The sequence below is a fragment of the Triturus cristatus genome, chromosome 4_2, assembly GCF_964204655.1.
Source record: "Triturus cristatus chromosome 4_2, aTriCri1.1, whole genome shotgun sequence".
NCBI lineage: Eukaryota > Metazoa > Chordata > Amphibia > Caudata > Salamandridae > Triturus > Triturus cristatus.
The window spans coordinates 902166519-902191379 of NC_140586.1; the positions used below are offsets into that span (position 1 = coordinate 902166519).

Below are 24861 nucleotides of genomic sequence, written 5' to 3' on the forward strand. Positions count from 1 at the left end.
GACAAGGCACCAAAGCCCCTGGGAAAGGTGCAACCTTGAAGGCTTAGAACTGCTGCTTTGATCTGCTCAGAGCATTTTCCAGTGAAGATCAAGACTGCTGATAAACCACCCAAAAGGAGTTTCCACCACATGGAGCACTCGTTGGCAAACTCAAAGGCATATTTATGTAGCTTTTATGCAACACAGTGCAGCAAGCCACGTTGCCGCGCTGTAGGAAAAGGAAACGGGAGGAATGCACCCTATTTAACATTATACAATGTAATCCTGTCCTTTCCTTGCACTGGCGCACTTTTGAATGGCTACCGCCAAAGCCGGCACCTTCCTGCACAAAAACAATCCCCTGAGGCATTTTCCTCTTTCTATTTGTGCTTCAGAATGGAGCATGCTTACAAAGAGGAAGTAAAAAGGAGAGATACATGTATTTCTCCTCGTTACACCTCACCTGGGGAGGCAGAGCATTTCCCAGGTCTACCAGTGTTGGTAAATCTGGGAGTCTGTCAGAATCCATGGGTGGATGAGTGGAAGCACCCACGCTCCACTCATGGGATGCCTCCGTGGCACAGAGTAACGCAATGTAGTGATCTGCACTGCGCTGCATTGCGTTACTCTAGATCTATTAAGCCTCGCAGGGCCATGCATGATGGCCTTGAGCGCCTTGATAAATCTCACCTAACAGTTCCGTCGCTCTTGCACCCCATTTTGTGGCACAAGCGTGACGTAATTCTTAAATAAATGTGCCCCTTAATCCGTAGTAAGATCCACGGGATGTATGTCATCCTCAGTGGAATATTATGGTGGAGGGAATCCTGTAGATTCTACTCAGCAGCAGGGAAAGTGTGAGACGCAGCTTGTAAGTTCATGGTAGGTGCGTGGGTACTGCCTGCGGTGGTGTGAATGTTCCTTAGTGACTGTGTGGACACACAGGTTCCAATACACACAGGTTCCAATTCACAAAGGTAAAGTTAGACCAAAGGTCTATGTTTAGACAGAAAGTCTAACTTTACTACTTACAGGTTTCACAAAGGTAAGTGTAAAGATAGAAGACTCCGTGATTCAATATAAGAAGCTTTATTCCATTAAGCTCCGGAACAACAGAGAAACACCTGCGCTCTCTTCCCTCAGCTCACCATCCACAACCCACGCTCTAGAATATTAAACCGACGTGACAAATAATAAAACACAACAGTAAGTCATGAGTAGTATGTTTACTACTGTGGAGTTTCCGCATCCAAGGAGGAATCTCAGGACTGAATCACTTCACTCAGGGAGGAATCTCCACACTCGGGCTGAGTTTCCACACTCGGGGCAGAATTTCTGCACTCGGGGGCTGAGATTCCACCCTGAGTGCGGAAAAATCCACCCGAGTGCGGTTATTCTCTCTGAGTGCAGAGATTCCTCCCAGAGTGCAGAGATTCCGCCCGAGTGCGGCGATTTGCCCCGAGTGCAGAGATTCCGCCCCGAGTGCGGCGATTTGCCTCGAGTGCAGAGATTCTGCCCCGAGTGCGGTCATTCCACCCTGAGTGTGGAAAATCCGCCCGAGTGCAGTGATTCTCTTTGAGTGCAGATATTCCTCCCCGAGTGCAGAGATTCCGCCCCAAGTGCGGTGTTCCCCCGAGTGCAGAGATTCCACCCGAGTGTGGTGATTCTCCCTGAGTGCAGAGATTCCTCCTCGAGTGCAGAGATTCTGCCCCAAGTGCGGTGATTTGCCCCGAGCGCAGAGATTACTCCCCAAGTGCAGAGATTCCGCTCGAGTGCGGTGATTCTCCCTGAGTGCAGAAATTCCTTCCCGAGTGCAGAGATTCTGCCCCAAGTGCGGTGATTTGCCCAGAGTGCAGAGATTTCTCCCCGAGTGCAAAGAGTCCACCCCGAGTGCGGTGATTCCACCCTGAGAATGGAAAATCCGCCAGAGTGCGGTGATTCTCCCTGAGTACAGAGATTCGTCACCGAGTGCAGAGATTCCTCCCCGAGTGCAGAGATTCCGCCCCGAGTGCAGTGATTCCACCCTGAGTGTGAAAAATCTGCCCGAATGCAGTGATTCTCCCTGAGTGCAAAGATTCCTCTCTGAGTGCAGAGATTCCACCCTGAGTGCGGAAATCCGTTCCTGAGTGCAGAGATTCAGTCCCGAGTGCAGAGATTCAGTCCCGAGTGCAGAGATTTCGCCCCCCGCCAGTGTGGAAAATCCACAGTCATAAAGATACTACTCGTAACTTAACTTTGTGAATACGGAAAAGCAGTAAAGTTAGACTTTTGGTTTAACTTAGACATTTGGTCTAACTTCACCTTTGTGAATCGGGCCCACAATTCTTTGCTGCTTCTCCATGTGCAAAAAACAGGGGACTGTGAGGAGGCAATGGCAGGCGTTCTCATTTGTGCCATCCGAGCTGGGATAGCCTGATCCGGCTTTGTCTTCAATTCCAGCAGAAGCCGACGAGGTAAATTAACATTGAAGCACTGTGATGGATATTGTTCTGAAGGATGTGAAATCATTAGGTAACCCCATTAAGTATATTGATTGGTCCCTTGTCTCTTGCTGAGCTGTGCAAGACTTCTTTCTTAAGGTACTTGAGTACACATTGTACTCTGTGTTTGTGACTGCTGAAGTTACTAAAGTGACTATGATAGGTGCAATGGGCGGGATGTCTGGTGTGCTGCTGTCACGCTTGTTTAGCACTAGGAAGACTGAATGTGGGATACCTTATGCCTGGAAATATATTTCGGCACAGTATCCCCACACCTGAATCAAGATACGATGAGGTAATGCCCATCGAATGGGAAAAGACCATGCAAGCTCCATTATTTTCGGCCATATTCTGCATGATAATCCCTATTACAAGTGAACTGATACTAGGATTTACCGCCTGCGGTGAAAGATTATAAACCGGAGCAGCAGCCAGGGCGGGAGAAGGAGATGGGGCCTGTGGCCGGTTACGGGGCCCGATGCCATCGGAGTAGGTTGGCCATGGGCTGAACTGCTCTTGCAGCCTGATTGTCATGTGATTTTAGTGGCAAGATGTCCTGGCTGGTAAAGGTGGACCTGGTGTTTCCACACCTGTGGAACTCTGGCTCATTTGCCCCTTGTCGGAGCGATACTGCTCAGTCCACCTCCAGTGGTGTTTGCTCTCTGGAAGTACCGGGGGACAGGAGTGGTACCAGCCTGGCTTCGGGCCTCCCCATGTGCTTTAATAAGAGGGTTTTGATAAGGAAGTTACATAGGGCACTATATTTCATGAGACTTATTTAATGGTGGTCTTGTTTGTGTTTTTATAGGGTTCATCCCATGCATATACACTTTACCCAAAAGGTCAAAGTCAAAAGTAGGAAAAAGGTAAGTATTTGGTAAGCTGAATCCAGGGGAGGCAACAGGGTTATTCTTTAGGGGTGGACATAACTGATGTATTTCTCTCCAGTGAATTTATTTGTTATTACCTCAAAATTACTTATAATTTTGTGTCATTGTGTGAAAAGCATATAGCAGCATTTATCTACATTTTTTTATTACAAACTGCACCCTTGTGTCCAAAATGGGTTTGAGGATGTATGTTGCAATGACAAATTCTCACTAAAATGCTAGAGAACATGAAGACCAGCAGCGAGCAGCCACTTATCTCTCTTAGGAGCATATTATCGCCGCTTTAGCGGCAGTTTTCTGCCACTAAAGCGGCAATAATTTTAACGCCGTTTCTTGATAATATGCCCCTTTGTCTGTTGTTCCTGTGCTCCTGAGGTAGCATCTTTGCCTTAAATTACTCTTAATTACTCAAGCTGGCATTAACTCGTAATTTTGTTAATTCCGCATCACAAGAGCAATGCGTAATCACTGAAATTACTCCGATTACTCCAGCGTAAATAAAATTTCTCCCAGGCCTACTATTCTCACACCGTCTACCAGAGTACCACTACTCATCCTTTTTCTTTATTTGTTAGATGCGCACAGACACGTGCTGCAGCGAGAAAAAGAACCAGTGAGAAGTGGCTGCACTCAGAAGGATCAAACTACCCGAGAACATTGTTTCTTCTTTACACCCACGTCCCCTTCCCCCTGAGTACTGGCCCTCTTTGAATCTTTTGTCTGGATTCGGAGGGAGTCAGTGGTAGGGTGACCCTTGACCCTGCTCGCAGGTCAGGTCGCTCCCCACGCTGCACGGCTCCTCCTGTGCGCCCGTGACTCCTGTCCCACTGCTGCCGCTGTCGGGAGTTTGCCACTGGTGTGCTCCTGGGATTGTGGTCTGGTGACTGTTTTGTTCTTATTTCTGTACTCCTATTTTATTTTATTTTGTATTGTAGTCGGTTCTGGGCCCTTAAGCACCCCTTGCCCTCTGTTCCCCCCGCTCCCCGCTTCCCGCCGCTGCACCCCTGCAACCCCGCCCCCTTTGCCTTCTGTGTCCCGTCCCGTCCCCCAACGCCCATTGGCCGCCCCGCTCTCGCCTCCCAGCTGCTCCTCCCTCCCACTTGGCCTTTTATGGAGGACGCCGCGCGGCAGTGAGTGTGACCCTTGACCCTGCTCGCAGGTCAGGTCACTCCCCACGCCGCACGGCTCCTCCTGTGCGCCCGTGACTCCTGTCCCACTGTTGCCGCTGTCGGGAGTTTGCCGCTGGTGTGCTCCTGTGATTGTGGTCTGGTGACTGTTTTGTTCCTATTTCTGTACTCTTATTTTATTTTATTTTGTATTGTAGCCAGTTCTGGACCCTTAAGCGCCCCTTGCCCTCTGTTCCCCCCACTCCCCGCCACTGCAACCCTGCGGCCCCGCCCGCTTTGCCTTCTGTGTCCCGTTCCGTCCCCCAACGCCCATTGGCCGCCCCGCTCCCGCCTCCCAGCTGCTCCTCCCTCCCACTTGGCCTTTTATGGAGGACGCCGCACGGCAGTGAGTGTGACCCTTGACCCTGCTCGCAGGTCAGGTCGCTCCCCACGCCGCACGGCTCCTCCTGTGCGCCCGTTACTCCTGCCCCACTGCTGCCGCTGCTGGGAGTTCGCCGCTGGTGTGCTCCTGTGATTATGGTCTGGTGACTGTTTTGTTCTTATTTCTGTACTCTTATTTTATTTGATTTTATTTTGTATAGTAGTCGGTTCTGGACCCTTAAGCGCCCCTTGCCCTCTGTTCCCCCCGCTCCCCGCCACTGCACCCCTGCAGCCCCACCACCTTTGCCTTCTGTGTCTCGTTCCGTCCCCCAACGCCCATTGGCCGCCCCGCTCCCGCCTCCCAGCTGCTCCTCTCTCCCACTTTGCCTTTTATTGAGGACGCTGCACGGAAGTGCAGCGGACGCGAGCAGCGGGCGCGCCGATGGCGTGCCGAAGGCGCGCCAAAGGCAAGCCTCTCTGCACCCGTCCGCGCCTGGACCGTGCCCAGCGCCAGAACCCCAGGATCCCGCACCCCCCGCAACGCCAGAATCCGATACAACGCCAACGCCCTCCTCGCTCTCAACACCGGCCGGGACCGCCGCTGCTTCCAAGCTACCCCGAAACGCACCCACGGACCCTTCTCCTGCCGCACCTGCAGCTTCTCCTGTGACAGAACCACCAAGCCTCCAAGGACCGGACCCAACCACCTCCGCTGCATATTCCTCAACACCCACTCCGCACGCAAACACGCCGTTGAGCTCTGGGACCTACTCGACACAACGGCCCCAGACGTAGCATTCCTGACCGAGACCTGGTGGAACGAATCCTCGGCACCGGATATCGCCATTGCCATTCCAGACAGCTACAAGATCACCCGCAGGGATCGCGCCAACGGAATCGGAGGAGGAAGGGCCATCATCCACAAGTCCACACTCCAGGTCCACACCCTCGCAGATGACTCTCTCAACTCCGCCGAATACCCTCACTTCCGGATCCACACTGACCCCAACACCACTCTCAGAGGAACACTCGTCTACAGACCTCCCGAACCCCGAGCCCTGTTCAGCGACTCCATCGCCGACCTCGCCAGCACCCACGCACTCGACTCCACAGACTACATCTTCCTCGGGGACCTGAACTACCACCTCGAAAACAACAACGACACCAACTCCGCCACCCTGATCGACAACCTCGCCAACCTCGGCCTCCGACAACTCGTCACCGAACCCACCCACGCCGCCGGCCACACGCTCGACCTCATCTTCTCCACAAGCACCCACGTCACCTTCAACCACACCACCGAACTCCACTGGACCGACCACCACTGCATCCACTTCACATTCAAGAAAGCAACCACGCACCACCACACTCAACAGCTACCTCGCCGCAGCTGGGGCAAAATCACCGAGCACCAACTGACATCCGCCCTCACCCTGGACCCACCAACCGACCCCACCAACCCAGACACCGCCGCCCGAAACCTCAGACAGTGGATCGAAGACTGAGCCAACACCCTCGCCCCGCTAAAGAAGCCCTCCATCAACCACTCCAGCAAGAAAGCCGCCTGGTTCACCAAAGAACTCCAGACTTCCAAACATACATGCCGGATGCTAGAGAAAAAATGGCTCCAAGGCCGCACGTCAGACAACTACGCTGCCCACAAGGATGCCATTCGCAGACACCACTAACTCATCAGAACAACCAAGAGATCCTCCTTCAAAGCCCGCCTGGACAACAACGCACACGATTGCAAAGAGCTCTTCAGCATCGTCAAGGAACTCTCCAACCCCAGCGCCAACACCAACGACATCCCGCCCTCTAAAGGACTGTGCGACTCACTGGCCACCTTCTTCCACCGCAAGATCATCGACATCCACGACAGTTTCAACGCACCACCAGCCCCGACCACGACAGACCCCACCCCAAACACCACTTACACCAACCAGCTGACCTCCTGGGCCCACGTCAACGACGACGAGACACGAAAGATCATGAACTCCATCCACTCGGGATCGCCAGCAGACCCCTGCCCACACCACGTGTTCAAAAAAGCAGACGCCACCATCACACCCCAACTACGAATGGTCATCAACATCTCCTTCGACTCAGCGACATTCCCAGAAAGCTGGAAGCATGCCAAAATCAACGCCCTCCTCAAACAGCCCAAGGCGGACCCCAAGGACCTCGAGAACTTCCGCCCCACCTCCCTGCTCCCCTTCACGGCGAAGATCATTGAGAAAATCGCCAACATACAGCTGACCTGCCACCTCGAGGTCAACAACATCCTAGACCCGTCACAATCCGGTTTTAGACGGAACCACAGCACAGAGACAGTCCTCATTGCCGCCACAGACGACATCCAACGCCAACTAGACAACAGCGAAACCTCAGCTCTCATCCTCCTGGACCTGTCAGCCGCCTTTGACACGGTCTGTCACCACACACTAAGAACACACCTCCAAGAAGCCGGTATCCGGGAGAAAGCCCTGGACTGGACCACTTCCTTCCTCTCCGACAGAACCCAGAGTGTCCGCCTCCCACCCTACCGATCCAAAGCTACCAACCTCATCTGCGGCGTACCCCAGGGCTCATCCCTCAGCCCGACGCTGTTCAACATCTACATGGCCAGCCTTGCACAAGTGGCCCGCCAACACGACCTGAACATCATCTCCTACGCCGACGACACCCAGCTCATCCTCTCCCTTACCAAGGACCCGCATACCGCCAAAGCCAACCTCCACGAGGGTATGAAGGCAGTCGCCGAGTGGATGAGGAGCAGCCGCCTGAAGCTGAACTCGGACAAGACGGAAGTCCTCATCCTCGGCCCTTCCTCATCTGCCTGGGATGACTCCTGGTGGCCGACAACACTAGGAACAGAACCGACGCCAGCGGATCACGCACGCAACTTGGGATTCATCATCGACTCCTCCCTCTCCATGTCCAAACAGGTCAGCGCCGTCTCCTCCTCCTGCTACAACACCCTCCCGCATGCTTCGCAGGATCTACAAGTGGATCTCGATCGAAACCAGAAGAACGGTGACCCAAGCCCTCGTCAGCAGCAGTCTGGACTACGGCAACGCACTCTACGCAGGAATCACGACCAAACACCTACAGCGACTACAACGCATCCAGACCGCCTCAGCCCGCCTGATCCTCAACCTCCCCCGACGCAGCCACATCACCCCCCACCTCAGAGACCTTCACTGGCTCCCCATCAACAAGAGGATCACCTTCAAACTCCTCACCCATGCTCACAAAGCACTCCACAACATCGGACCAGCCTACCTGAACAACAGACTCAACTTCTACACCCCGCCCGCCAGCTCCGCTCCGCCAGCCTTGCCCTCGCCGACGTCCCACGAATCCAGCATACCACCTCAGGAGGCAGATCCTTCTCCTTGCTCGCTGCCAAGACCTGGAACACCCTCCCTACCCACCTGCGGCAGACCCAGGACCTGCTCACCTTCAGGAAGCTCCTCAAGACCTGGCTCTTCGAGCAGTAGCAGCAGCAACCCCTTCCCCCCCTCAGCGCCTTGAGACCCACACGGGTGAGTAGTGTGCTTTACAAGATCAGTGATTGATTGATTGATAGGGTGGTGCAGGGTACTGGCTTCTGGGATCCCCTCTCGCTCCCATTCCAGATTCCTCTTGCTCCAACTCCTGTGTAGGGTCAAACCTGATGCAAGTGGGACACTCCAGGTTCCCACCCCGCTATGTTTACGGTCAAAGCAGTTAAAGCAGTCTACGGTCAAACCAGGGCTAAGAATGGCCTAAAAAGTCTCCTCCAGCTCCCTGGCAAGCAAAGAATAGAGATCGAAGCCTTGACTCTAGAGTTCCGAGCCACTCACCGGAAAGGCCCTGTGTGCATCTGCGATAAAACCAAAAGATATCTCCCGCGCAGAGCCGTACGCTCAGCCACTCATAACTTGTAATGCATCCCTAAGATCAAAGAGTCCAGAGCTGGGGGGCGCTCTTCTCCTCTCTGGCCCCGAAACTCTGGAACCTCTTACCAGGCTACATAGAGGTACCAGTTCAGAAAACTCATTTAAGAGTCTGCTTTACAAGCCTATTTCATTCATTCCTTTCAAGGTTCTATTCCCTCTACCCCAAAGCAAGTTTCAACAAAACCCAAGCATGGAGTCCCACGGTTTTCACCGCCTTCCTTCTCTTGAGTCAGATGACAGACAGCGGCGGCCGGCACAGGTTTATGCGGTGACAGTGGCGGCCGGCACAGGTTTATGCGGTGACAGTGGCGGCCGGCACATGTAAACGCGGTGACAGTGGCGGCCGGCACAGCTTAACGCGGTGGGAAGGTGGGGTGGGGCAGGGCGCAGCAGGGGAGAAGCCAACAGACGAGGGAATAGGTGATATTTATTTATTTAATTATACCTATTCCATCGTTTGCCAACTTCCCCCTCGCCCCCACCCCACCTCACCCCCGCCCACCGCATTTACCTGTGCCTGCCGACACTGCTGACAGTTGAGTCCCGCACGCGAGGCATCCACCCTGTAACCCCCTCTACCCCCCATGCAGTTCTGTATGGTATTGAATATGGGATTTTGCTGAATGCACCTGAAGGTTGCTTGGCACCCTGCAACACACAGAAGAGCTGCTATCACACAGTGTGAGCAGAAGGTGGACCTGAAATGTGTGTGTTGAGCTCCTAGTGATATTGCATTTTAAGATATATCAATATATATATAAAACCAAGAAAGTGCAAACATGTCTAACTTCAGCTGCAGGCGAGAGGAGCCTCACAAGTCTGTCCCTCCGCGCGCCCTGTACTTGGTGTCAAGCTGCGCGCGACCCCCGGCACCTCATTTTATAGCTAATCGATGTTATTTCCTCTTGTCAAGGCGCTGAGTACATTCCGTTGTTATGCCAGGGGATAGGAGTGACATTAACATATAAATAGAGCGCTCTGACTTTCTTACATATAACAATGCTCTATAGAAAACTCCGTAAATGCAATTTTAAATCCATGTTTGTTGGAATGCTGCGCGCTCGTTCCGCAGATATTACTTCTCTTGTGTGCGCGGCTCCTTTCGAGGCAGTGTCACGCCGGGCTTGCCTGATTTGTGTCCAGAATTTTTTATACAGTGTCGGGATATTTGTGCACCAGTTAAGCTTGCTTTTTTTTGTTTCTCAATTCGTTATTTTATTTTCAAGTTACATTTTCTGAAATATATAAAGCTAACAATGCACAAAAGAATATTGCATGTCACACATCATAAGTGAGGGAGAAAGAGGCTTCTGATGTGAAGTGCATTCCAAGAATGTTTGCTCTTTGAATCGTCATCAATGCATTTTTTCTTAAATCTTTCCGAATCAGTATGGAAATGATTTTCACAATCTCGCTCAGAGCACACGTGTTTTTAATATATTAAATTAAAGCACATACACATGTAAAACAATGAAGAAGTATTTAAAAATGTTGAGAGCGTTGTATTTCAATTCAATATTCTGTATGTCAATTATTGTGCATTTTATTTGCTCATTCTGTTGTTCACTTTATGTCTTGGGCTGACTGTAACTTTTAAACAAGCATTGGCATAGCCAATAGGTCTCGCTTTTGGGACCTTATAAGTATTTAGTTAAGCAGCACAATATCCTTGGTGCAACAACATTAACTGTTGCATGGCTAAACACTTATAAGGCCCCAAAGGCGAGACCTATTGGCTATGCCAATGCTTGGTTTTTTTTCCTTAAAAGGACAAGCAGTGCTATCAGGCTCCGGCTGCCACTTAGAGGTAGAGAGAGAGAGGTGTGTAGAGAGAGAGAGGTGTGTAGAGAGAGGGGTGTAGAGAGAGGGGTAGAGAGAGAGGGGTGTAGAGAGAGGTGTCGAGAGAGGTGTAGAGAGAGAGGTGTAGAGAGGTAGAGAGGTGTAGAGAGGTAGAGAGGTGTAGAGAGAGATAGAGAGGTAAAGAGAGGTAGAGAGGTAGAGAGAGGTAGAGAGGGAGAGGTAGAGAGAGGTAGAGAGGTAGAGAGACGTAGAGAGGTAGAGAGAGAGAGGTAGAGGGAGGTAGAGAGGTAGGTAAAGAGAGGTAGAGAGGTAGAGAGACAGAGAGAGGTAGAGAGGGAGAGCGGTAGAGAGATAGAGAGAGGTAGAGAGAGGTAGAGAGAGGTAGAGAGAGGTAGAGAGAGGTAGAGGTAGAGAGGTAGATCTATGTATGACCTTATGGTCAGAGGTCGAAATCCGGCACGTCTACTCAGTCTTTCATCCTTCCAAGGACAACAAAAGGAGTGCCACTGAGTTGGTTAAGACCTGTTACACTGCACCAAGATGCTGCAAGGTATGAAAGTGTGCTTTCTTACACACGTTACGCTTTATGTTTGGACTGTGATCCCTAAAATTCGCAGAGTATGTCTAGGGGGCAGGTCTTTTCGTTTTTTGGAAGCCAAACTCTAAAATTTGCTCCCTCTAAATCTCAGACTAGAACCCTCTGAAGTTCTATTCAGGTAAAATCTGAAAACTTGTTTTTTTCAGACAGTCATTAGGTCACTAGTCAGCTTCTAGTTGGCTCTCTCACCAGGCTTTCAGTTGGAATCCAGCGCGGGGACACTCCGAATTGGAGTAACCAGGCGCTTTATAAATCTCTAACATAACATAACATGTTATTGATGGCAGCAATTTGGCGGCAGCATTCTTGACTTATTAAGGTCAGTTTATCAGCCACTTGTAGTATAGTTCAAATGGGGCAGAACAAGTGTGATAGCGGCCTGGACTCTTTGCGCCCGTGCGAGAAAGGGAAACTGTGCTTTAGGCTGACAGAAGCTCGTCCTAATAACCACTTTCATGTGGGTTTTCACAGAGAGCTGGAACTTGAGGAGCTCCCGCATACACAGTCAGTCGTGCGATCAGTTAAGGGTGAGTAGCACATTGTGGTGCGTCACACCATGTACACAGAGAAGGACAATCGGGCTGCCAGCCACTGCGGGAAAGGACAGACATAAGCGTGGGCTTCAAACATATGGATAGCTTTGTTTTACGTCAATGTCTTGGAGCACCAAGGGTGATGAAAAATGGTTTACTTTGGGAAGAATAAGTGAATGTCTGACAGGAAGAGTTATGAGCATCCTTGAGAAGATGCACGAGCACATGCTCTGGGGAAAAAACGTGTGTCACGATGGAGACACCTTATTCTAAGGTCAACTCCATCATGGGCCTAAGCAATGAAAACTCACACACCCTTCAACTGCTGAACTGGTGCACCAGCCCAAGCTGTGCCCAACCAACTCATTATGAAATCACAATGGCAGAGTTTTGGCAGCTCTAACAATTTTTCTATTTCGTATACAGAATCATATTTTTAGTCAGTGAAAAAAATAAAATCCACAAATCGATCGTTTTAGTTAAGTACACAGGGGCATATCAGCAACACCCGGCGATAATTATCGCTCAGCGCTCTTAGCGTGAGGATAAATATCGCTGGGTAATGTGGATTTTTATCGCTGAGATAGCGTGCTATTAGCAACGCTTATCTCCTCAGCGATAAAAATCCTCACGCTAACTGCCTAACGTGAGATTATCGCTGGAAACCCAGCGATAATCTCACGTAGTGTGGCGTTAGCTAGCTGACAGGGCCTCACATACTTAGCCATGATATCCACCTTCCATAGGATATCATGGCTAAGTCAGTCCTGAAGCAGGTGTAAGGAAAGTAGCGATAACAGGGGTTATCGCTACTTTTCTTGCCGCTATGCTTCATAGCGTGGGGCTTGATGATAGGAGAAATGTTGCTTAGTGACATTTCTCCTGTCATGTTATGTCAGGAATGCCCACTTTGCATCTCATTAGAGATGCAAAGCTGGGCGTTAGGAATCCTCACGCTAAAGCAAGGTTTCATGCATTAGCGTGACCTTGCTAATTAGGCGATAAAATTATCACCGCTTTTCGGCCGACAACGGCCGCAAAAGCGGCGATAATCTTTTATCGCCAGCTTGTAAATATGCCCCACAATCCTCTCATTCAATTGTACTAGTTAGGGACACAATTCCCTTGATACTCTCGAATTCCCCTTTTAGACGAACATTAAACAGGCTATAGAAGAAATATATTCAGTGGTCGGGGTGACAAATCGAAATAGACAAAATAACAATTGGATGCCGAAATAAGATAATATGGTCAGGATGTTCAGGGTGTTGCGCAGACTCATTAGACCACAATTGTATGAGACTTTGGAAGCTGCATCGGGGTGGGGGGGCACTAGAAGTTCACTGCGCCCGTTTATGTATTTTTTGGTCTCCTTGTTGGGGATAAAGATACACATTTCATCATGCGGCATAAGATGTTTGTACTTGGCCCGACTGGGTGATACTTTTGGCAAAAACCCGATAAAATTTGTGTTTTAAAATAGACAAAAAACAGGCAGATGGTGGTTGTGTTATGTGTACAACGGTCACCAAATTTTGGGATCGAGCAAGCATTAAAAACTGTTGATGTACACCCAGCGTCTGCCTGGTTCACAAGATGCAGCCCATTGGTGCGCGCCTCTCAATGGATGAGTCTTGAGACAACTGAATGAAACAAACATCCAAACTGTAACCTTAAGTAGGGCACCCCCGGAAAACAATGAAGCAAACATGCCAACCAAAAACCTAAGGGGTGAGTAGCAAGAACATAGAATACAACAAATATTCCAGCCAGTCGGCAGCCCAAAGCTAACAGATGTCATGCCCTGAGGATTAAATGCATCGCTTCCTGCTCCCTAAACCAGGTTCGGTGAGCAGTGCTTCTGTAAGTGTAACCAACATAGTGACGCCCTAGTCATCAGCACTAACAAGGGAGATACTAATGACTTTCGAGCTGTCCTTCATTTGTGCTGGTGGTTGCTGGTCGTAGGCACCAGCACTTATTTTTGGGGGTCGCAATTTATTGTTTATCAGCTTACTTTCAACCAGAGCAAGAAAGGTAAAGGTAGAAAAGGGAGAAAAATAAGGAGGCGGCGAAAGAGTAAAATAGTGAAAAGGCTGAAAGCAGGGATGAAAAAGCACATGCAAGAATGAGAATAACAGACAAGAAGTGTAGTGTGTTGTAAGAAAATAGCATGAGGTGCAATCAACGCTAGGCAGCCTCAGTATTCTCTAACCTTAGCATGCAACGGCACCGACAGTAGGCTTAAAAGAAAAAACTTTAGGCCCTGCACTTATGTATTTATTGTTGCAAAGGAAGCACTACTTAAGTGGGCAATTTCAAGCTTTCATCCAGCTAAAGCTATAGCCGCATGTCTTCTCCGAGAGGGAAGGAAGAACGAAAGTACGAGTAATTATGGCACACTTACTTTCCAAATGTGAGGTTTAAAAAGTAACCACACATATCCAAGATTGTAATACCAGAAAACATTGGTACTCTTACGCAAAAACTCTAAAAGCAAACACCAGATGTCAGCCACACTGTGGTCTCTGAGTTCAGACCCAGAGTTGCAACAGTCTCATTTAGCAGGTGAACATTCACCACATTAGAATGCACGAGGCAATAACAAGCATTAACCTCCTCCTCCTTTTTTCAAGTGCCGGTAAGGAAAACCCGTCCGTTATTTTTTTTTTGCGCACTTAAGTTTCAAAATAAAAACTAAGATTTTTACACTGAGGTTTAATTAGCCAATCATGAACCGCAAACTAACGCCAATCATAACAACGTAACTGAAAAAAATAAAAAAAACTTTAAAGTGATCTGAAAGCGATCTGTGGTGGGGGAGGGGGAGAAGCAGGAGTTGAGTGCGCATGAAAGTGAAACTGATCGCGACCAGGCGCTGAAAGCTGGCGGCTGCGCTCGCGTGCGTGACCGCAAGCTTGAGGCCAGCAAAATCCTCTGGTGGCACTTTTAAAAGCCACTCACTAAATGTCTCGAAGAGACAGCGCATGCGCTGTCTCAGGCGAGACCTAAAAATACGTCCCTCAGTGGAGTAATGTGGTCTAACAGGCTCCTCGGTGAGGTAAAGCTTGGCTCCTTGGCTCACTGTGCCACTGGAACAAAGCTAGGCCTGCCTGATGAGCCCCAAGGAGGGCAAAAACAGTCCTGGCCTGCTTGTGTTCTGTTTCAGGGAGGACCTGGCCAGGCAGTTTGGGCTGAACTGTTCCGATTGGACCAGTGGCAAAAATGATTTCCATATAGCTGGGTCCAAAGTGAGTTGGCACGGTGGGCAAAATAATGAAGGAGCAGGTTGGGGCCCGAATGATCACTAATTGCTGAGATTAATTCAAGTATTACATCCTTCACCATTTTGCATACTTATTGTGTAGCCCTAAGTGAGACGGATGTGCCCAGATGTGGGTCCGTGCACACAAGCTGTACCCAGCTGATGGGCCCATAACTAGAGCAAAACTGGTCCTGGGTTACTTGTGTTCTGATTCAGAGAGGACCATGACTGACATGGCAGTTTGCACTGGAGTATTTGCATTGAAGCAGGGTCCAGCCTCATTTACATATGGCTGGGTCCAAACTGAGGATGCATGGTGGGTCAAAAAATGATGGATTGGCATGCAGCCCGAGCGATTACCAGTGACTGAGATTAATTCAAGCATTCCATCCATCACCTTACTGTTGCTGCAGTTGGCACCCCAAGTGCGACGGATATGCACAGACGTGGGTTCCGTGCTCACTGTCTCACTGGAATCAAGCTGTACCTGGCTGAGCAGCCCTTATCAGTGTGAAACCAGTCCTGAGTTGCTTGTGTTCCGCCTCAGGAAGGACCTGGCTTGGCAGTTTGGGCTGGACTGTTTTTATTGGAGCAGGGTCAAGACTGATTTGCATATGGGGCAAACTGACGCAGCACAGTGGGCTAAAAACGATGGACTAGGATGTGGCCTGAGCGATTGCCAGTGTCTGAGATTAATTCAAGCATTTCATCCATCACCTTGTTTTTGCTCTTTGCTAAAGATGTCAAATACAATTTTTTTTTTTTTTGTTTAAGAATTTATATTAAGTTTTCATAAAGAAACAAAACACAAAAATACATAATAATACAATCAATCAGGATTCCAAAATTATACCTATATAATATAAAAATCATGTAATAGGAACATAGGTTCGGACAGTAAAGAAAGAAAAAAGGAAAGACAAGAGAAGAAAGTAAAAAAAAAAAAAAAAAGAGTAAAAGGGAAGGAGGAAAGAAATGAAGAGCAAAATTGAGGAATAGTAGAGAGTAGAAATGTCCTAAGACAATTATGCAACCAGATAGAAGAAGGAAAATCAAAGTTAATGAGAAGGAGCGCATGAAGAAAGATAAGAAGTAAATGGTAACCAGAGAAGATCAGATTTGATTTTTTTGTGAGAGGAAAGAAGAGGAGACAGAGGCAATTCGATGTTCATCACATATGAAATTCCACCACGTTAGTAACGAAATTTGCGAATTATCTTTCCATGAAGATAAAATATCTTTGAATGCCAATGCAATAAAAAGATCAAACAATAAAGAAATAGGAGTAGAGTCATCCAAGTCAGGTGATAAGGAACCAAGCAAAACATTATGAAATGATGAACTCAAATTACAATTAAAGATGCTCATGCATTTTGCCCAAACTGACTTCCAAAACTTCATAACATTGGAACAATCATAAAGAAGATGTCTCAAAGTGCCAGTAAAATTAGAACAAGACCAGCATAGTGGAGAAGAGGTGGGGGAAAACTTGGATATGCAAACAGGAGTAATAACAGCTCTATTGTAAATAAAATACAAGGATTGAGTTATACGAGCAGCAGCAGAGACTTTAAATAACTTAGACCATAGTTTGTCCCAAACATCGACAGTAAATGAAAGGGATAAGTCTAATTCCCAAGCAAGTTCAGTAGGAGATTTAGGTCTCTCGGTTGAATGTGATAATAACAATTTATAGACAAGGGCTGCTTTAGGTATGTGTAAAGAAAACATACTATAAAGGGGTGTGGGAGGAGTAAGGGAAGGTATTGATCTAGGTACATCAAAGGAAGATAATTGTGATTGTATAGCAGCTGAAATTAAAAGAAATTCAGCACGGTATGTATCAGGTAACTGAAATTGCGTTTGCAAATCAAGGAAGGGAATGATAGAATGCTGAAAGATTAATTGGTGAACAAAAATAATACCCTTCTCCTTCCAATGTTTGTAATAGAATGATTTGCCCTTGTAACGAAGAAATTTATTATACCATATCGTGGAAGAAAGAAAACATTGAAAAGGAGTTAAACCTTTAGTAAACGTATTATAAATTAGATTTTGGGAGTATTTTATAATCGGATTGTTAGAAATAAAAGTACAATTGGACATGTAAATCACATTTTGAAAAGAAAAATCCTTTAGAGAGGATCGTTCAAAAGCAATCCATCTCGGGATAGGGGTGGTTACAAAATCAAAGGAAAGAGCGAAGGATTGTTTGATAAGAAAGGCTGAGTGGTACGGCTTAAAATCAGGGAAACAAACTCCACCTTCGGATTTCGGGCGTTGGAGTTTCGTAAGGGCTATACGTGGGTGTTTCTTATTCCATAAAAATTTTACACAAATAGAATTGACTGGCGAGAAATACTTAAGAGGAATGCGAATGGGCAACATAGACAAAATATAGAGAACATGAGGGACAATCATCATTTTTATAGTGTCTAACCTGCCCCACCAAGAAAGAAACAACGGAGACCATGAAAGTAACAGCGTCTGAATTTTAGTAATTAATGCTGCAAATGTAAATTTTCTCGTGGCAGGTATGGACGCAGAAAACCAAATACCAAGGTATTTAATTTTTGTTGGGCACCAAGTGAAATTAGTATCATGAAACATATATTGAAAGCATAACGAGTTCAGGGGTAGAACTTCTGTTTTAGAGAGGTTCAGCTTATACCCAGAAATGCTGGAGTATAGTCGAACCTCATCCATGAAGTGAGGAAGGGATGTGAGAGGGTTGGACATATAGATCAATATATCATCAGCATAAGCTGATAATTTAATTTCTACTGAGTTGTGTGTAAATCCAAAAACGTGAGCATTAACCCGAATACGCTCAAGGAAGGGTTCAAGGCAAAGAACAAATAACAAAGGGGAGAGAGGGCAGTCTTGACGGGTCCCACGAGATAAAGGAAAGGACTTAGAAAAATGGTTATTTACAAAAATACTGGTCCGGGGACAGGAGTAAAATAATTTAATATAGGAAATAAAAGTTGGACCAAAACCAAACCACTGAAGAGTTTTAAACATAAATTGCCAATTAATATGGTCAAAGGCCTTTTCGGCATCTAAAGATAACGCTGCAAGAGGCGATTTAAATTTCTGTGCATGCGAAATATTATTTGCAAACATTCGAGCATTATCTGCTGCTAATCTACCCTTAATAAAACCAACCTGATCAGTCTTAACCAATAGCGGGAGAAGACTCTCAAGACGGGTAGCAAGAATCTTTGCGAATATCTTACAGTTATAATTAATCAATGAAATAGGGCGGAAATTTTTACACAGTGAATGATCCTTATCAGGTTTAGGGATAATTATTATTAAAGCATCCATAAAAGATCCAGAGGCCTTAGCCTCACTAATAAAGGAATTAAACAGTGTCAGAAGTTTAGGGACACAAATTGATGCAAAGCCGGAATAAAATTCGACTGAAAAGCTATCCGGTCCTGGAGCCTTTGATTTTTTTAGGGAATAAATGGCATTATTAATTTCTTGAGCTGTAATTGCACCCTCCAAGGTTTCGAATTCAGATGGCAGAGATGCGGGGGAGGGAAGGCCCGAAAAAAAGATATCAAAATTTTGATTGGAGGGGTTCGTATCATCAGAGTAAAGGGCCTCATAATAGCTATGAAAAATATTAGCAATATCATCGTCTGAGGACACTAGGCGTTTAGTGGATTCATTTAAAATAGGACCAATATTTTTACGTTCAGATTTGATTTTTAAATAAGTAGCTAACATCTTACCAGCTTTATTTTGGCCACCATGGTATTTGGATTTAATTTTAAGGAGAATATTACATGCTTCCACCGTCGCAAGTTTATTAAGCTCAGACTTGGCCTTAATGAGGTCATGAAGTACCAAAGGCGATTTAGAGGTGAAGTAGTTATGTTCCAGTAACTTAAGCTGCTGTAGCAAAGCTAAGTATTTATTACGGGCAATTTTCTTTTTCTTGGAAACATAAGAAATAGTAAATGCCCGAAATGAAGCCTTAAAAGCATCCCAATTATTGGAAACAGAGGTTGCAAGGGGGTCATTAAACAAAAAGAATTCTTTAGCAAAGGAATGAGCTTCTTTTATGAAAGTAGAATCCGACAATAAAACATTATTAAGTTTCCAACGACAAAATGTTTGGGAGGTTAATGACAGATCCAAAACAGAAAGGACTGGTCAAATACAATTATAAACTGTGCTGCACATGAGTGGTTCAAGGATGTAAATACCCATATGTTGCATGTGATCTTTTATCATCCCTCAGCACCCCCTGTTACTTACAGTGCCCTGTGCCCAGCCAGCAGGACTTGCACTATGTAAGTAGTAACACGGGCAGCAACAGTTTGCTGTAGAGTGCTGCAGCTGCGTGTCCCAGAGAAGCAGCAATCAACAGAATGTAGCTTCGCTGGCAGGGTCCACAAGAGACAGGGTGCCCAGATTTTGGCACTTGACCCGGCCGAAGGACGTGAAGTAAAATGAACCTCCAAATTGTTTTCTATGTGAATCCTGGAAATTGGATCTGAAAAAGACACCTGAAAGCGCTTGTTTAGATGCGCCTAATACTGGCCAAACGGATATCAGGTAAATTGCGTGCTCTATCGACTGCTATCTGAACACTTGTATTACCCCTATAAACTCTCACATGTCTGCCAATAGGTTACAGACCCATAGGAGGGCAGCTGGAATTATGCGACTGTGCAGCTGCTTCGATTTTTGCATAGTTATAGATTTGCCGCATTTGCCATATAATCCACCATCTGCTGCATAATCTGCAGATTTTATTTTAAAAAACTGTTTCTTGCTCAAATGGGACAAACATTGCTAAAAATGCAGAGACGCGTGTTGCCGCGCAGTGGAACGCCCTTTGCAAACTTGGACTGGTCACCTTAATCTTCCGTATTGCTATATTTGGGTGCCAAACTGGTACTAATAAGGTGCAACCAATGCCTGTACAATGTTAGCAAGCTTAAAAATGACTAAATAATGAAGTAGCAATATTACGAAATGTACCGCCGTATGCTACATAATTTGGCCTTTCTTGCTGCACGGGCGTAACACAGGCCCCCGCAGCTCCCGCTGTGAGTGGGCGGGGCCCAAGCTCCAGGGGGCCCCCTCAGCACTGCACTTTGGCCGAAGATCTCCTGATAGAGATCGGAGGGGGTCGTAAGACATGACCCAATCTCGCTTTACCCCTTCGCTGCTGGAAGAAAGCAACTCGAACCAGTGAATGCATCTTTATAGCCGGTGCAGCAAAGCAGCGACAAACACTTCTGTATTTCTAGATGGGGGCAAGCCAGCAAATGAACACAGGAGAAGAGTCCAACTAGTAGTCGGGCTTGGCTTTAAGAGCTCATTCGCGAGCTGAGCCATTCAACGTTTGGCAGGCAGATCATGCAAAAAGGATCAAGTAAAAATATGTGAAAATCCCTCAAAACTTTATTTAAAAAAAAGTGTATTTCTTTAACATACTGAAGCGTTTCACCTTAAAACATCAGATTATATCACTGCACTGAGCTGTATGTATACATTTTTTAAAACCTGAACTTAGAAACATTCTATTTGTCCCCACCGCCCCTGACGCCAATGCACTAGTGAAGTAAGAACCTGTTAGTGTTCGTGCACCCTATGTATGGGGTGGATTATTATTGTAGAAGGAACAATATTATAGTCAAGTCAAACACAAGTCCCCCCCCCCCCCCCAAAACTCATGTATTTAAAGGTGCTCTTGTGCAAGGCTATGTGAGATAAAATATTTGGCCAGGATCACACATTTTCATGTTTCATTGCAATTCAGTAACTGGACAGGTATTTGTTTCTCTCTACCTTTTTAAACCAAAGAGTAAGATTTTCTGTTCCTTTCTTGGTGCTAAAAGTAGCGGGCAGAAGCCACACAAAAGTTTGTTTTGGGCTTGAGGGTCCAAGAGGACCCCAGGCAGAGCCACAACCAGGCATCTGGCTCTAGCTTTACTCAAGCTTTCAGTGGCTTGCCCACCTCTGTTTGTGCTAATGTAGCTCAGTGAGTTAATGGGAGCTGCGGCAGACATCCTTGTGTAACACTGAGGTCACAGGTGGGGAATATTACTTTTTAGGTAAGACAAAACTACGCAGCATGAACATTATGCCCACAGCTTAAAAGCGTGTTTAATTGGCAAATAAAGTCTGTGTCTACCTAGCATCCCAAGACTAGTGCCTACCTCTCATCGCACCCTCATCTGGAGGGTGTCACTCTTCTTGGACACATGTTCCTCCTCCAAACAACCAGAATGCCTATTCTTGACGTCTAGCGAGTCACCTGCCCTTAAAACCTTCCTCGCTCTCCAAAAATGTTTCAAACTCTGTTGATTTCAATGGACTGTCCTTCAAAAACCACTGTCACCCTGCTTGGAGACTCAAAAAGTTGAGATACATTCTAGTGGGACATGAAAAATTAAATTATGTTAAGCTATTATCATCTGTATGGCGTGTCCTCTGTCTCTGTTGTGGCATCACGACGTTTTCAGTAGTCAGATGTGACTTTCAAAATGTGTCTCTTCAAGGCTTTACAGAGGAGTTTTCCTAGTAGTCAAGGTGGTTTCTTTGATGGCTGGAGGGTCATCACAAGGACAATCATATTACAGGACGCTTCTCCATCTGTTCCCCTGGATAAAAGTTTGGAGAAAGGAGCTTACATGGTGGTCAGAACATCAATCTATGGCAACTGCACTGTGCAAAACTTGCTGAAGAATTTTCAGAGATTTGCAGTACGGCGACCAGGGTTTTGTTTTCAGCTACATTTTCAATAATAGAGCAGAATGTGGAATATTTGGTGGACATCTCATATGATTGCCTGGGAACAGCAGCAGCGATTGCAGGTTTGGTGACGGCTGCGAGGAGGTAGATGTACATGGAAGGAGAATTCAAAAGAATTTATTGACGCAGTTGCCCTTTATGACATCAGAGTTGCTCAGAACACAACTAGGACATCATACAAGAGTCCGTAGAAGACAAAAAGCTCATAACTCCACCCAAACCTCCATCCATTTTTAGCGTCTCAAAGACCTTTTTGTCCCATCCTTCCAGGCAAAGTAGATTGACCACAGGGGCATAACACAGGCCCCCGCGGTGCGGGAGGGTGTGCCAGAGCTGCAGGGGGCCCCCTCAGCACAGTACTCAGGCCCGAGAGCTCTGGATTAAATCCGGAGCGGGGTCCCCTCCGGGTACCTTGCAGGGGGGCCCCCTCAACTTTCGTTACACCACTGTCTTGCTGCAGAATTTACCCACTCCTGTAGCATGATTTGGCCCTCTCATGCCGCATAGTTCCAGTGGCCCTGCCCATAGGATAGGTCGTTGGGTAGGTAGAGTCCCAGATTCTTGGCAAAGGAGAGGGGTTGCTTGCCGAATCTGTGGCAGGTGGTAAACATTCTGCAATTTTGTCCACCCTTACACAGCATAAACACATCTATCCATGCAAACCACTGCATCTTAAGAACCATCATAACGGGCAACCATTTCCATGGAATCCCTCTTGTAAGTTATCTGTAGACTGAAGTCTGAGCACAGCACCGGTGTGTTTAGTCCAGGCCTTGCTATTATCCTGCCCCTAGCCTTGTTCTGGGTCCTCTTCTGCAGAGCATGAGGTGATGCCCAGGGGATGTGGCAACCATGTGGCAACCTGCTGCCTTTACTAGTAGTAGACAGGAAGAACCCCAGAGGCCCCGCATGGTGATGTGGAGCTCAGTGCATCTGTGCCACCAGTGCATGTCTGGAAGCACCTTAGTGTGATGCTTGTTGCTAAGATTGCCCCTGTGCGGTGGTGATGGTACAGTCCCTAGTGAGGCATGACCTCAGCTGGCAGTGCTGGGCCAGGACTTATCTGCTGAGAAGGAGTTCAGTATGATGCAGAGATCCTTTCTTGGGAGACATCCTTTACATCGAATGTTACTATGCGAACCATTATATCGCAAGTCGTTTCAACGACTTGCTGTAGGGGGCACACTGGTGTTGGATTCACAATCCAACACCTTCCCTGCTGTTGCACAAACTGGAGTAGGAATAGTAAATTATACTATTCATGAGTCCAGCGCGCCACCTATAGCAGGTCGTTGTAACGACTTGCGATGTAATTCTTCGCGTTGTAACAACGCATTTGTTGTTACGACCACGTGAAATGGAATGGGTTGTAGCGCATTCGTTGTAAAGACATATATTCCCCTTTCTTGGTACTTTGGTAATAAGCCGCTGGGGTAAGGAACCGGCCTGGGTCACTCATGTCTTGGGTCCAGAGACTTTGTATCTCTGTAAACAAGTGTCGTACTTCCGCCACTCTTACCCAGTGATGTAACACACAATGACCCCCCCTGCAGAATGTAGTGTGCGCCCCCTGAGTCTCCTATATCTTACAGATTTTGATTGTTCTTAGGCTACATACCGAGCCCCCTTGAAGGGTTGTGGCCCCTTGGAGAGTTGGGGGCCCAGAAGGGGCTTGCGCTATGCCTTTGCTCTCACACGGCACTTCAAAGCAGGAGTGCAGGCAGAGTGATGGGCGCCTCGGTACACAGTATGTGCAGAGGTGCCCTATGCTGTAGGAACGATAATACCTTTTTATGTAGCGCTTCAAAAGGCACTTCTGCCACCTCTAAGTACTGCAAATAGGAGGTGTTACCCCTATACCTCAAGGGCATTCAATGTACCCAAGTCGGAAGGATGGATAGCTGAAGTCGAGAAGTCATCCTGCCGACTGCATCCCAACACGAGTGGGGGCCACCTTGTCCCTAGAGAAGAAGGGGTGCAAGAGGACCTCAGTTCAGATGGCCCCCAAGGAAATCAGGATTAAAATGAAGGGCTGTAATCAGCCACATTACTATTGAGAGGAGGGCAAGCCACTGAAATCCAGTATTTTTAAAGCGCACAATTACCCGAGGGTGTCAAGGCGCTGGGGGCTGTCGGGAAGATTAAGTGAGCTATTGCCCAGAGTCACATGGTGCTGGACTAACCTGCCGCCGGGGATCGAACTATGAACCCAGTGGTCTGGAGTCAGGCACCCTGGCCACTGCGCCACACCTCTTCCACTAGGCTTGAACCAGGTGCCTGTTGGACTCTCAAGTCCAAAACGAGCCAAGCTTTCTAGTGGCTTCTGCCTGCTAATCAGCTCTAACCGCATGTGCCAAGAACTGAGGAGAAAGCATTGACCTTTGACGTAGAAAAGGAGAGATAAAGAGATACTTATCCAGTGTCTGAAAGGCACATTGTGAAACCAGAAAACCTGGGATCAATCCCTGCTTCCTTCATGACCAAATTGTGTGATTGTGGGCAAATTTGTTTCTACACAGAGCCTCCTTTTTCTTCACTACCACATATGAGATCAGCTTCTATTTCCTGGCATCAAGACGTGTGCTGTACAAAAACATCTTGTGTTGAATTTAATCGACTAAAATACTTTGGAGATTGCAATCAATGTGTAAAAGCCAGTCTCTAATTTCCTTATTACACAAGACTTGTGACACATCTCACCACTTGTAATAAAGAAATGACGTAGCCGGTCAATTCTAGTGCCTTATTACAGCTCAGTTCTGAGTCACAATGCCTACTGCCACAGCCAGCAGCCAAGGGGAAGGCAAGTCAGGAGGCATCACTGCAGCTGCTGTTTAAGCAGCAAAAGGGAATCTTGACTGCCCCTCCTTCTGCGTTCTTATTCTAGATGAACAGGGATGAGCAGAAAGGAGATATTTATGGCAACATGTTTATTTTTTGTGGGCTTTAGGTAATTACAGGAAAGAATGGTTCTCTCCCCTGATAAAACGACAACATTTTTTAATCTGACTTGCATTAAACTGATTTCAATACATTTTGCAACAAATATCAAACTGTTTTTGTGGTGTTGTTACATTTTGCACTATAGATTGTTTTTGTATTCAT

At 47.2% G+C, this 24861-nt stretch overlaps 1 pseudogene; it reads left to right on the forward strand.

The window, feature by feature from the left end:
- The window catches only part of LOC146835385 (uncharacterized), a 41392-nt pseudogene extending 39180 nt beyond the window's left edge, over nt 1–2212 (forward strand).
- Nucleotides 2213–24861: the final 22649 nt, after the last annotated feature.